Here is a 13,547-nt window from a genome sequence, read left to right as displayed (position 1 = left end):
ACTCCAATTCTCTCCAAAAATTGTTATTTGCAGACTTTATAAAGAAAGGAGGAGGGGCAATTTAGGAGTATAAAGTCTACAAAATACTCTGTATAAAATAGATGAGCTACAAGGATACCCCTGCCTAGCGCCGTGAGTTCTAGCTATTATCCTTTGTGTGCTGTACTGTGCTCAGTCACTTCAGTCATGTCCAACTCTTTGTGACCCCATGGACTGTAGCCCACCAGGCTCCTCTGCCCATGGATTGGGTTGCCATGCCCTCCTCCAGGGGATCTTCCCCACCCAGGAATCAAACCCATATCTCTGGCATCACCTGCATTGCAGACAGGTTCTTTACCCACTGAGACACTAAGTTTTAATAGTGTATAGTCTAAAAACATAATGAATCACTGTGTTGTGCATCTAAAATTATTATAACACTGTAAATAAATAATGGAGAAGGCAATGGCACCCCACTCCAGTACTCTTGCCTGGAAAATCCCATGGACGGAAGAGGCCTGGTAGGCTGCAGTCCATGGGGTCGCTAAGAGTCAGACACTACTGAGCGACTTCACTTTCACTTTCCACTTTCATGCATTGGAGAAGGAAATGGCAACCCACTCCAGTGTTCTTGCCTGGAGAATCCCATGGACGGAGAAGCTGGTAGGCTACAGTCCATGGGGTTGCACAGAGTCAGACACGACTGAAGAGACGCAGCAGCAAAATAAATAATACTTCAATAAAGAAGAGGAAATAGCCAAATTCCATTTGTAGTAGAAGTATGAATAAACATATTATCATATCAATATATTTATTTTGTGGAACATTCTTCAGCAACAAAAATGGAACTACTGTTATAGTCAGTCACTTAAAAATTCTTTTGAAAAAAAATGCTGAGCCAAATAAGCCAGACATAAGGGAATATACTCTAAAATTTTAATAATACAAATTTCAAAAGCAACAAAGTTAAATTTTAACTCTCATAAAAGTTATGACCAACCTAGATAGCATATTGAAAAGCAGAGACATTACTTTGCCAACAAAGGTCCATCTAGTCAATGCTATGGTTTTTCCAGTGGTCATGTATGGATGTAAGAGTTGGACTATGAAGAAAGCTGAGCGCCAAAGAATTGATGCTTTTGAACTGTGGTGTTGGAGAAGACTCTTGAGAGTCCCTTGGACTGTAAGGAGATCCAACCAGCCCATTCTAAAGGAGATCAGCCCTGGGATTTCTTTGGAAGGAATGATGCTAAAGCTGAAATTCCAGTACTTTGGCCACCTCATGTGAAGAGTTGACTCATTGGAAAAGACCGATGCTAGGAGGGATTGGGGGCAAGAGGAGAAGGGGATGACAGAGGATGAGATGGCTGGATGGCATCACTGACTTGATGGACGTGAGTCTGAGTGAACTCCAGGGGATGGTGATGGACAGGGAGGCCTGGCATGCTGCGATTCATGGGGTCGCAAAGAGTCGGACACAACTGAGCAACTGAACTGAACTGAACCTATTCTCTGTTTAGAATAATAAGTTTTGAACACAGCAATGAAGTTTGCTCCTAGAGGCATCAGAGAGGCACAGTGACTAGAAAAATGCTTAAAGAAATGCTGTAAAGAGCTGATAATGTCTTTAATTTCTTGGAGAAAGCAACATACAGGGTTATTATACAGAATTACTTGTCTATTTATCACATTTCATAATTTGAGAGTGAGAAAAAGAGAAAGGAAATGAAAGGAAGAGAAAAAAAAGAAAGTAGACATGGAACAGAAATCATTTGCAAATTCTGAGGATTTTAGGATGTGGATAGCCTTTTGCTGTGCTGTGCTTAGTCACTCAGTCTTATCCGACTCTTTGTGACCTCATGGACTATAGCCCACCAGGCTCCTCTGTCCATGGGGATTTTCCAGGCAAGAATACTGGAGTGGGTTGTCATGCCCTCCTGTAGGTGATCTTCCGTACCCAGGTAAAGAACCCAGGTCTCCCATATTGCAGGGGCATTCTTTACCATCTGAGCCACCAGGGAAGCCCATGGACAGTGTTAGATGATCATTATTTAGCCTATAACTCTCTTAAAGTGAGACATAAACATAATTTTATTTCTTTTTTTCTTTTAAACTGAAGTTGATATTTTAAAATCACATTGCAGTTTAAAAATCACATTATAAAAATCACATATATATCATATTATATATATTGTGTATATATATATATATATATATATATTGTATCATGGAGAAGGAAATGGCAAGCCACTCCAGTGTTCTGGCCTGGAGAATCCCAGGGACGGGGGAACCTGGTAGGCTGCTGTCTATGGGGTCGCACAGAGTCAGACACGACTGAAGCGACTTAGCAGCAGCATACTGTATCCACAATCTATCTATATTTATATATATATAGTATATACATATATATACAATATATATATGTATATATAATAATGTATAATGTATATTATACATTATATATTGTATAATATATAATGTATAATACAATATAATATATATTGTATTATATATTATAATACAATATATATAATACATATATATTGTATATATAATAATGTATATATTGTATATATATTGTATCTACATATATATATATATACAATATATATATTGTATCCACAATCTATATGTATATATAGATTGTATCCCATTGTGTCTCAGTCACTAAAGAATCAACACGCACTTCAGGAGACATGAGTTCCATCCATGGCTTGGGAAGATCCCCTGGAAGAGAGCATGGCACTCTTCCCACTCCAGTATTCTTCCCTGGAGATTCCCCATGGACAGAGAAGGGGTCTCAAAGATCACACTAATCAGCGAATAAGCACACATTTGAAGAAAAATGTAATAACCATCAACACACTGTGTAAAGTACATTTAAGAAAGTGCTCTCCTCTATCTCTCTTCTCATTCAAAATTACATTAGGTGAGAAAAGATTTTGGTGTTGACTAATTTTCTGATGGTCTCCTTCACATCATTATTTCTAAGGCTGTAGATAGGGGATTTAGCATGGGGATGACTACTGTGAAAAGCACAGTGACTACTTTGATGAAGAGCCATGAGCTTCTGGAGTTGGGTACCCAGTAGAGAAGAAGGATGACCGCATGGAAAATGGTGATGGCAGTCAGGTGGGAGGCACAGGTGGAGAAGGCTTTTCAGAGTCCACCAGCTGAAGGCATCTTGATGATGTGACAATTATGAAAACATAGGAGGTGAGAATAATCAGGAGGAAACACACCTCATTGAGAGTAGAAATGATAAAACATGTCATCTGACTGAAGTAAGAGTCAGAGCAAGAGGCAGAGACGATTGCAGAATGCTCACAGCCAAAGTGATGTATGACGTTAGAACCCTGGAAGGACAGCTCCAAAAGAGAACATGTGATTGTCAAGGACCACGTTCCACCCCATGTGTAAGTTCCAGTGACCAGGAGGCTGCAGAGCTTAGGAGACACAGCAACTGTGTAGAGCAGGAGGTTACAAACAGCCACAAACCGGTCATAGGCCATCACTGCTAACATGAACATCTCCGTGATCACAAGTGTGCAATCAAAGAAGAACTGCAGCATGCAACCCATGTAGGAGATAGTCCTTGTGTCCACAACCAAGATCTCTAAGAGTTTGGGTGTGGTTATAGAAGAGTAACAAAAATCAAGAAAGGAGAGATGGCTGAGAAAGAAGTATATGGGGGTGTGAAGTTTGGGATTGATTCTGATGGTCACAATCATACCCAGGTTCCCCACCACAGAGACTGTATAGACAGTGAAGAAGACCAAGAATAGGGGCACCTGGAGCTGTGGGTATTCTGAGAAACCTGAGAGGATGAAGGTGATTCTGACTTCTCTCATCCATCACTATGGTTTTTGCCAGAGAAAACCAGAGTTCACCCTAAGCAACCAGACATGACAGAAATAGAGGGTATTTTTTTTTTTCCCAGCCTGGACAGGGGACTGGTCTGCAGTGGTGAAGTCTGGGATTTCCCAGGAATACGAATAAGACACAGTTGGAGCCCAAATGGTATACTGTGTGTCTACAGGTGTGGAGAGTGCAAGTCAGCTTCTGATGGAGAGGCAAGGAGAGGATGGACTGGGAAGAGCTGAGTGTCACGGTGACTCAGACAATGTCCTTGTTTGAATTTCTCCCAGCTCTGTCTCCCTTTTCTCCACATGGAGAATTCCTTTCTTTAGCTTCATTTAATTGAACTTGTTGATTGTGCTTGCAAATTCTTATGTTTGTTCAGGCCTTTCTACCTGCTCAAGATGTCCTGTTTTTCTCTCACTTTTCCTTAGTGCTCTCCTATCAGAGAGAGGCTTCCCAGGTAGTGCGGTGATAAAGAATCCTCCTGACAGTGCAGGAGATGCAAGGGACATGAGTTCAATCCCTGGGTCAGGAATATCCCCAGGAGAAAGAACTGGCAACCCACTCCAGGATCCTTGCTGGTGAAATCTGATGACAGAGGAACCTGGAGGGCTATAGGCCATGGAGTCGCCAGTCACACAACTGAGAGATCCAGCACCCACCTCATCAGAGAAGCCTCAGGTTTACATTCCCTTAATGATTTCACCAACTGGCCAAACCTTGGTAAAAAGTCACATATTGTATCTCCTAGAGAATATGAATGATGTCTTGTTAACAATCTAGACTCTTTAATCAAGTCAACTTGCCTTAAAATTTAACCTCAGTCACTTATTAATATGTCTCTGACAAGTTAAGCTCTCTGAAACCTTACCTATAGAATATAATTCTAAGAATTTGCTTTTACTACACAGTTATGTATAAAATATAACTTAAATTAGTGAATTATTTTCTAAAACATTTAAGACTTTAATTTTACACATAATAAATGCCCCCCACCAAATTTAGTTTAGAATACTGGAGTGGGTAGCCATTCCCTTCTCCAGGGGATCTTCCCAACCCAGGGATTGGACCCAGGTCTTCCACATTACAGGTAGATTCTTTACCAGCTGAGTCACAAGAGAAGACCAGAAATACTTGAGTGGGTAGCCTATCCCTTCTCCAGCAGATCTTCCCGACCCAGAAATCGAACTGGGGTCCCATGCATTGCAGGCGGATTCTTTACCAGCTGAGCTATCAGGGAAGTCCAACTTTAATTATTTTCTAAAACATTTAAGACTTTAATTTCACATGTAATAAATGGCCCCCACCAAATTTAGTTTCTTCTCTTGTATTTCTAATGCTGTTTTTCATGTTTACTTTTAATTTGAAATATTTGACCCCAAAATATTCTACAATGTAGCACTGCCTATAATTTTACGAAGTCTGAAATGGTGCAAATAGTGACTAAGAAGTAGAAAAAAATGCATACACAGAGGAAATCTTTTTCTTACTTACTTATTTTCTAATGTTTCCTTCTTAGCTGCACATTTCCATTAATGTCTCAAGCCATCAAGGGATAAACTTCATTTTGTCCATTTTTCCCTGTCCTTGTCTGTATCTCTATGATTTCCTTTCCATCCAAGGTTAAGGCTGTGAAAAATGTAATTAGGGCAAAATGAACATATTCTTCAAAATACACTCCCGTCTTTATTGCTAGCTACCACCCATCTACTCAGCAGCTATCTTTATTTAGCCTACCTACAGCCATCCTTCAGGACTAATTTTCATTCAATTTTAGTTTAAAATCATGCTCAAATGCTTACCCATATTCAAAATCATCTCCATACAAATTACCTGCAAACTGAGCACTTCTGTCTGGATTTCTGTGATCTCTAAAAGAACTAAACTACCAATGCAGCAGACATAAGAGACACGGGTTCTATCCCTGGGAAAATCCCCTGGAGGTGTGTATGTATTCTTGCTTGGAGAATCCCATGGACAGAGGAGCCTGGTGGGCTATAGTCCATAGGGTGGTTTATAAAGAGTCAGAAAGGACTGAAGCGACTTGGCATGCACAGTATCACTGCGTTACCTAGGTTGCTTGATAGCTACTTCTTTCATTTTACTCACCGCAGGAATTTTAGTTTTTGTGCACAAAATACACACATTTTGATATATAAAAGCATAATTACCTTTTAATATCAAATACCAGGCAACATATTTCAGACTACTTTGGGGTTTAATTCAGAACTCAAATTTGCTGTACTGCTCCAACTTGCTTTCACCTGAATGATTTTAAACTCAAAAAAATTAATGCAAAGTCTGGCATATTCCTCTACAGTTTTATAGATCTCTTTTTAATATTTCCCTATTTTTTAAAATTATTTTTAATTGAAAACAAATACTACTACTTGAATGTCCACCAAAGACATCATTCAGCTATATAAGCAAAGTTCAAAACTAGATGCATCCCATGAATATTAAAGATATAAGAAATAAGTTCAATATCTTGTATTCTTACCCTTTAATGAATTAAATGAGTACCATTTCATTGCTACTGGGGTTGCATAGGCGCTTCTCTGCCAAAATTATGGTTAATTTCAAAGTTTCCCACATCAGAATTAAAGTAAATCACTTACACAACTCACGAGAAGCCATATAGTCTTTATAGACTGATTTACTGAAGACTTCTTTAATTTAAATAAGAATCTTGAAAAGTATTTAAAAAAATACTTACATTTAATTAAAATTGTGGTAGCTTGTAATAAGAGTATTGTAACTTCTTCCAAAGTATATTTCAGTAAAGTCATCAAGAAAATTACATTTTTTTCTCATTAAAAAATAGAGACACTGTCAAGGGTAAGCAATACTTGCAAACTAAACTTAGGGACCATGCTGTATATTTACGTCTACCTGAGTGACCTGGGGATTCACACCCCAGAGAATTTTGATTGGGTTGTTTTCCATGAGCTACAAACAAGACAAGTTAATGAAAATCCTGTATTCCTATATTTTATGATTTAAAATATAATATAGGAAGCTTGAGCATGTTTATCTTCTCATCTTAGAAAAATAACACTAGCAATCAACCTATTTATATTTATCATGGAAGACGTGAATTCCAAAATTCAGAAAGAGAAAATCACAATTACTGTCCCATAGACCAAGCATAGTGTTATGTTTATTTCAAGTCTTTCCTCTAAGTTTTCTTATTTGAACATCTATATTTGTAAAAAAACATATTCAATATCACACTGAATAGAAATATGATATTCTGGCATTTGCAGTTATTATTGTATCTCAATGTTTTCCTGTTTTATTAAAACTTGTTGAATATACATTTTTCGATAATGCAATTGATAGGTTTGCTGAATTGTGTGGTATATTAATTGTCTATTTCATCATAATAAACTGCTGCAGATTCAGTGGCTTGAAAAATACTCATTTATTAATTCACAATTTTGTATGCCCAAAGTTAGGCACAATACACCTGGTCCCTCTTTTCAAGTTACCACAAGGCTGAAATCAAAGTGTCATCAAGTTTCTCATCTAGAAACTGGTTCTCTTCCAAGCTCATTTCATGTTGTTAGAATAATGCAGTTCCTTGAAGTTGTAGGAATAAGGTCTTGTTTCCTTGACATCTGTTTTGGGGTTATTCACAGTTCCTAGAATCCACTCCTAGGTATCTGCTTTGTTTTCTCCTCTCAAGTCACTCTCACACTTAAAATCTCTCTTTCAACACCCTCTTATAATTCACACATCTCTTTAAAGAGGGATTCAAGTGTTTTTAACAAATCATCGGATTATATGAGACTCACCAATAAGGATAGTCTTCTTTTCTCATGATCAACTGATTTAAAACTAGTTATAATTTGAAATTATTTGCCAGCAGCTCCCAGATTAATGTGTAATTGAATGGCTAGTTGAAGATATGTGTGCACCAAGTGGTGGGGAATCTTAAGGACTAGTTTAGACTTCTACTTGTCACTCATGAGGTCAACATCTTTGTAATCTTTCCATTTATATCTCATTCTATTTAAAATAGCACCTACTTGCTTGAATGTTTTACTTACGAGAAGAAACTTGATGATTTGTGATTCCATTACAAGAAGATAAGAAAGCAAACACAGTTTTTAATCTCACAATAAATAGAAGGAGGAAAAGATGAGAACGGTGATCAAAAATAGAAAATGGACAGTGAAGTAGAAATAAGGGATTGAGCAAAACTAAAATTCTGATGTTTAAAATGATACATAAAATCAATCATCTGATAGATAAATTGATTAAAAATAACAGATCATAACACAATTGCTACTCAAGAAAAAAAAATGGGACTTCATTACAGATGCTGTCAATGTAGAAAAAATAATTAGGGAGTATTATGTAGAATTTTCTTCCAAAAAATTTGACTACTTAGTTGATGTAGAAAAATCATTTGAACCATACAAATAAACATGAAATACAAAACATGAATAGCCTCTATCTTCTTATGAAATTGAATTTTCAGTTAAAAATCTTCCCACAAAGAGAACCCCAGGTCCATACTATTAAATGGTAAATTCTGTCAAGCATTTAAGTAACAAATAGCACCAGAAAAACATGCATGGATATTTGAATAAACAGAGCAATAAGAGTTATATGCAACACTTTTTCTTCATCCCATTAATATAGCTCATACTCAAACTGGAGGCATTGGGATTTGAATTCAGTCATTCTGGCCACAGAATTTGTGCTCTTAGTTAAAAAGTTATGTCTTTTGATTGCAACTGGGCCATAAAGATTCTTAAAGGATAAGCTTATGATCATGGGTTTTATAGTCTCACAATTGGGAAGGTTTTAGTTGAAAGAGGACTTGATTAAGATTTTGCTCCAGGAGGATGATTCAGACAGGAAGGGGAGGAGGGGCTAGAGGAGGAAATAAGAGTGGAAATGTTATTTAAACTTGATGCTGTTACTAACTTGCCTATACCTTGTGTGAAACATGTACTTAGGATTGTGTTTATTTGTATGTGACAGCGTTCTAATTCCCAAACATCCATGTACATAAGAATATTCCAAGAGGCTTGTTTAAAATGAACATTCCTGGGTTTCACTGCCAAATATCCGTGAGTTCAACTGATTTCGCAGGTGATTCTGACAGAGGTTCTAAGAAACCTCTATGATAGAAACCAAAGATTTCTGGATTTGATTTTCAGCTACAAATATCTAGAACCCAGCGCTGTGCAAGTACAATGATAGAATTCTTTGACCTGCTTCCTGACCTTCAGGAGCCCAGGATTTGGTTGAAGAGGCAAAGACAATTCAATCAACAAAGTGCAAAACCTGAAAATGATTAATTAGTTTAGAATGTGTGAATCATAACTTTATTGCCGGGGTCCAGCCCCGGTGGATCCAGGGAATTCGAAGCGGGGACGGCGTCAGAGAGGATCAGGAAACAACTGCTTAATTAAACATTAATTAAGGATATAAAGAGTAATAGAATGAGGATAGCTCAGTGAGGAAATTCAGTGGAGAAAAGAGGCTGAATAATTCAGCCAGAAGGTAAGAGAAAGAACATGGGGAGACCAAGTTTTGGTGAACAAGGCCCGCACTTTATTTTCCAAAGTAGTTTTTATACCTTAAGTTATGCATAGAGGATAATGGGGGAAGGGGTAGAGTCATGCAGTAAGCCAGGCTTTCTTCCTGCAAACTTATCATATGCAAAAGTTTAGGTGATTTGCATCATCTTCTGGCCCGGAGGCCTGTTAACATTTTAAGACCCTTTCTTCAGAAAACTTATTTTTCTCTAAAGGTGATAAGTCAAGCGCCACCCTCCAAAAGCATTAGATAAAGTTGCATTCCTACAGAGCAAAGGTGTGGTGGGCTATAACAAGAAAAAGAATTAACTCAAGGGTCCCAGGTTACAAACATTAAAGCTACCATTTACACCAATTATATTAATCAATACACTGCCAGGGACACAGCAGGTAAGGGATATGGAGACTTAGCAGCAAACATTGGCCCAACAAGTGAAAATCCCTTCACCAATACAATTTCTAATCAATCTTTTAACTGCTCAAAGGAATCTGTATTTAGACAGTTTAGAACATCTCATGCCTCTCACAGTTGGGAGGCTCTGAGCAATCACATGTGGCTGGAAAAACCTATTCAGGCAGGCTAGAGGACTTCCAAAGGAGTTTGCAGGTTGAAACACTGTCACACCCAGGAATTATTAACTGGAGCTGTAAGCTAACTCTTTTTTCAGAGAGAGGTAGTAGGGGACAGCCCCCCATAAAGTCAGAGGTGTAGGTGAAAGCACAAAGCAGAAAGTAGGCAGACTCTGGTTTTGGGGGTAGATGCTCGAGAATTTCCAGGGGGACTCCTGAGGCTCGATCCTGCCTTTGCGTATACCGAGCCTCTTTCCTCATGACCTTTGTCATGGGTGGAGCTCCTCACGCTGGCTCCTGGCAGTGATAGAATTCTAGTTGAGCTATTCCAGATCCTGAAAGATGATGCTGTGGAAAGTGCTGCACTCAATATGCAATATGCACTCAATAGCAATATGCCGGCTCCCGGCACTCTATAGTTTAAAAACTGATAGCTGACATGCGGGTTACTGGCAATCATCAGTATATAAATATATTTTTGTCCCCAGTAAAAAATGCATTTCTCAAGGAGGCAAAAATTGTAAATGAAGGTATGAAGTTTTTTTTTAGAGACATAGCACAAGTGGGAGAGCAGGCAGAGAAACTGTTTAGGTAAGATCGAAGCAAGGCAGAGAGGCACACCAGGAAAGAAAGGGTGTGGATGTCCCCTACAGTGAGGAGGAGCCACCACCAATATTTCTAATCATTTTCTGAGTTTTGGGACATCTCTGGTGTTTCATGGGTTTCCCTGGTGGTTCAGAGGTAAAGAATCCATCTGACAGGCAGAGGACACATGTTTTATCCCTGGATCAGGAAGATCCCCTGTAGAAGGAAATGGCAATCCACCCCAGTATTCTTGCCTGGAGATCCCATGGATAGAGGAGCTTGGCAGGCTATCATCCATGGGGTTGTAAAAGAGATATGACTTAGTAACTAACCAACAACCATCAACAACAAAAACAGACAAAGATGTTGCAAAAAAAAAAAAAAAGATCAAGATAACTAATGTACTTCATTACAGAAATACTGAATAAAATATTAGAAAATAAAATATCACAGTATATGATAGGAAAATAAATAATGACTTGGGGGGGGGGAGGAACAAAAACAATTACCTGTATAGCAGCAAACAAGATATATAAGAAAATTGCTTCAATCTGATAAAGATCATCTACAAAAGTACCTCTAGCTAGCATTATGTTTAATGTAAAAGCAGAAAACAGAAAAGAAATCCTCAGATCAGATCAGATCAGATCAGTCGCTCAGTTTTGTCCGACTCTTTGTGACCCCATGAATCAAAGTACGCCAGGCCTCCCTGTCCATCACCAACTCCCGGAGTTCACTGAGACTCACATCCATCGAGTCAGTGATGCCATCCAGCCATCTCATCCTCTGTTGTCCCCTTCTCCTCCTGCCCCCAATCCCTCCCAGCATCAGAGTCTTTTCCAATGAGTCAACTCTTCTCATGAGGTGGCCAAAGCCTGGAGTTTCAGCTTTAGCATCATTCCTTCCAAAGAAATCCCAACTAATACAATTATGTAAAGTTTAAAAATAAAATAAAATTTAAAAAAAAAAAAAAAGGAAAAAAAAAAAAAAAAAAAAAGAAATCCCAGGGCTGATCTCCTTCAGAATGGACTGGTTGGATCTCCTTGCAGTCCAAGGGACTCTCAAGAGTCTTCTCCAACACCACAGTTCAAAAGCCTCAATTCTTCAGTGCTCAGCCTTCTTCACAGTCCAACTCTCACATCCATACATGACCACTGGAAAAACCATAGCCTTGACTAGACAGACCTTTGTTGGCAAAGTAATGTCTCTGCTTTTCAATATGCTATCTAGGTTGTTCATAACTTGCCTTCCAAGGAGTAAGCATCTTTTAATTTCATGGCTGCACTCACCATCTGCAGTGATTTTGGAGCCCAGAAAAATAAAGTCTGACACTGTTTCCACTGTTTCCCCATCTATTTCCCATGAAGTGATGGGACCAGATGCCATGATCTTTGTTTTCTGAATGTTGAGCTTTAAGCCAACTTTTTCACTCTCCACTTTCACTTTCATCAAGAGGCTTTTGAGTTCCTTTTCACTTTCTGCCATAAGGGTGGTGTCATCTGCATATCTGAGGTTATTGATATTTCTCCTGGCAATCTTGATTCCAACTTGTGTTTCTTCCAGTCCAGTGTTTCTCATGATGTACTCTGCATATAAGTTAAATAAGAAGGGTGACAACATACAGCCTTGACGTACTCCTTTTCCTATTTGGATCTAGTCTGTTGTTCCATGTCCAGTTCTAACTGTTGCTTCCTGACCTGCATACAGATTTCTCAAGAGACAGATCAGGTGGTCTGGTAATCCCATCTCTTTCAGAATTTTCCACAGTTTATTGTGATCCACACAGTCAAAGGCTTTGGCATAGTCAATAAAGTAGAAATAGATGTTTTTCTGGAACTCTCTTGCTTTTTCCATGATCCAGCGGATGTTGGCAATTTGATCTCTGGTTCCTCTGCCCTTTCTAAAACCAGCTTGAACATCAGGAAGTTCACGGTTCACATATTGCTGAAGCCTGGCTTGGAGAATTTTGAGCATTACTTTACTAGCGTGTGAGATGAGTGCAATTGTGCGGTAGTTTGAGCATTCTTTGGCATTGCCTTTACTTGGGATTGGAATGAAAACTGGCCTTTTCCAGTCCTGTGGCCACTGCTGAGTTTTCCATATTTGCTGGCATATTGAGTGCAGCACTTTCACAGCATCATCTTTCAGGATTTGGAATAGCTCAACTGGAATTCCATCACCTCCACTAGCTTTGATCGAAGTGATGCTTTCTAAGGCCCACTTGACTTCACATTCCAGGATGTCTGGCTCTAGGTCATTAATCACACCATTGTGATTATCTGGGTTGTGAAGATCTTTTTTGTACAGTTCTTCTGTGTATTCTTGCCATCTCTTCTTAATATCTTCTGCTTCTGTTAGGTCCATACCATTTCTGTCCTTTATCGAGCTCATCTTTGCATGAAATGTTCCTTTGGTATCTCTGATTTTCATGAAGAGATCCCTAGTCTTTGCCATTCTGTTGTTTTCCTCTATTTCTTTGCATTGATCTCTGAAGAAGGCTTTCTTATCTCTTCTTGCTATTCTTTGGAACTCTGCATTCAGATGCTTATATCTTTCCTTTTCTCCTTTGCTTTTCGCTTCTCTTCTTTTCATAGCTATTTGTAAGGCCTCCCCAGACAGCCATTTTGCTTTTTTGCTTTTCTTTTCTATGGGAATGGTCTTGATCCCTGTTTCCTGTACAATGTCACGAACCTCATTCCATAGTTTATCAGGCACTCTATCTATCAGATCTAGGCCCTTAAATCTATTTCTCACTTCCACTGTATAATCATAAGGGATTTGATTTAGGTCATACCTGAATGGTCTAGTGCTTTTCCCTACTTTCTTCAATTTAAGTCTGAATTTGGCAATAAGGAGTTCATGGTCTGAGCCACAGTCAGCTCCTGGTCTTGTTTTTGCTGACTGTATAGAGCTTCTCCATCTTTGGCTGCAAAGAATATAATCAATCTGATTTCGGTGTTGACCATCTGGTGATGTCCATGTATAGAGTCTTCTCTA

At 38.7% G+C, this 13,547-nt stretch overlaps 1 pseudogene; it reads right to left on the bottom strand.

The window, feature by feature from the left end:
* Window positions 1-2,899: 2,899 nt before the first annotated feature.
* Window positions 2,900-3,830, bottom strand: LOC139186989 (olfactory receptor 1165-like; annotated as a pseudogene).
* Between the last annotated feature and the right edge of the window lie 9,717 nt (window positions 3,831-13,547).

Source organism: Bos indicus, chromosome 14 (assembly GCF_029378745.1).
Source record: "Bos indicus isolate NIAB-ARS_2022 breed Sahiwal x Tharparkar chromosome 14, NIAB-ARS_B.indTharparkar_mat_pri_1.0, whole genome shotgun sequence".
Lineage (NCBI taxonomy): Eukaryota > Metazoa > Chordata > Mammalia > Artiodactyla > Bovidae > Bos > Bos indicus.
The sequence above is the reverse complement of the archived record's forward strand: the minus strand, read 5'-3'. Positions and strand labels throughout refer to the sequence as shown.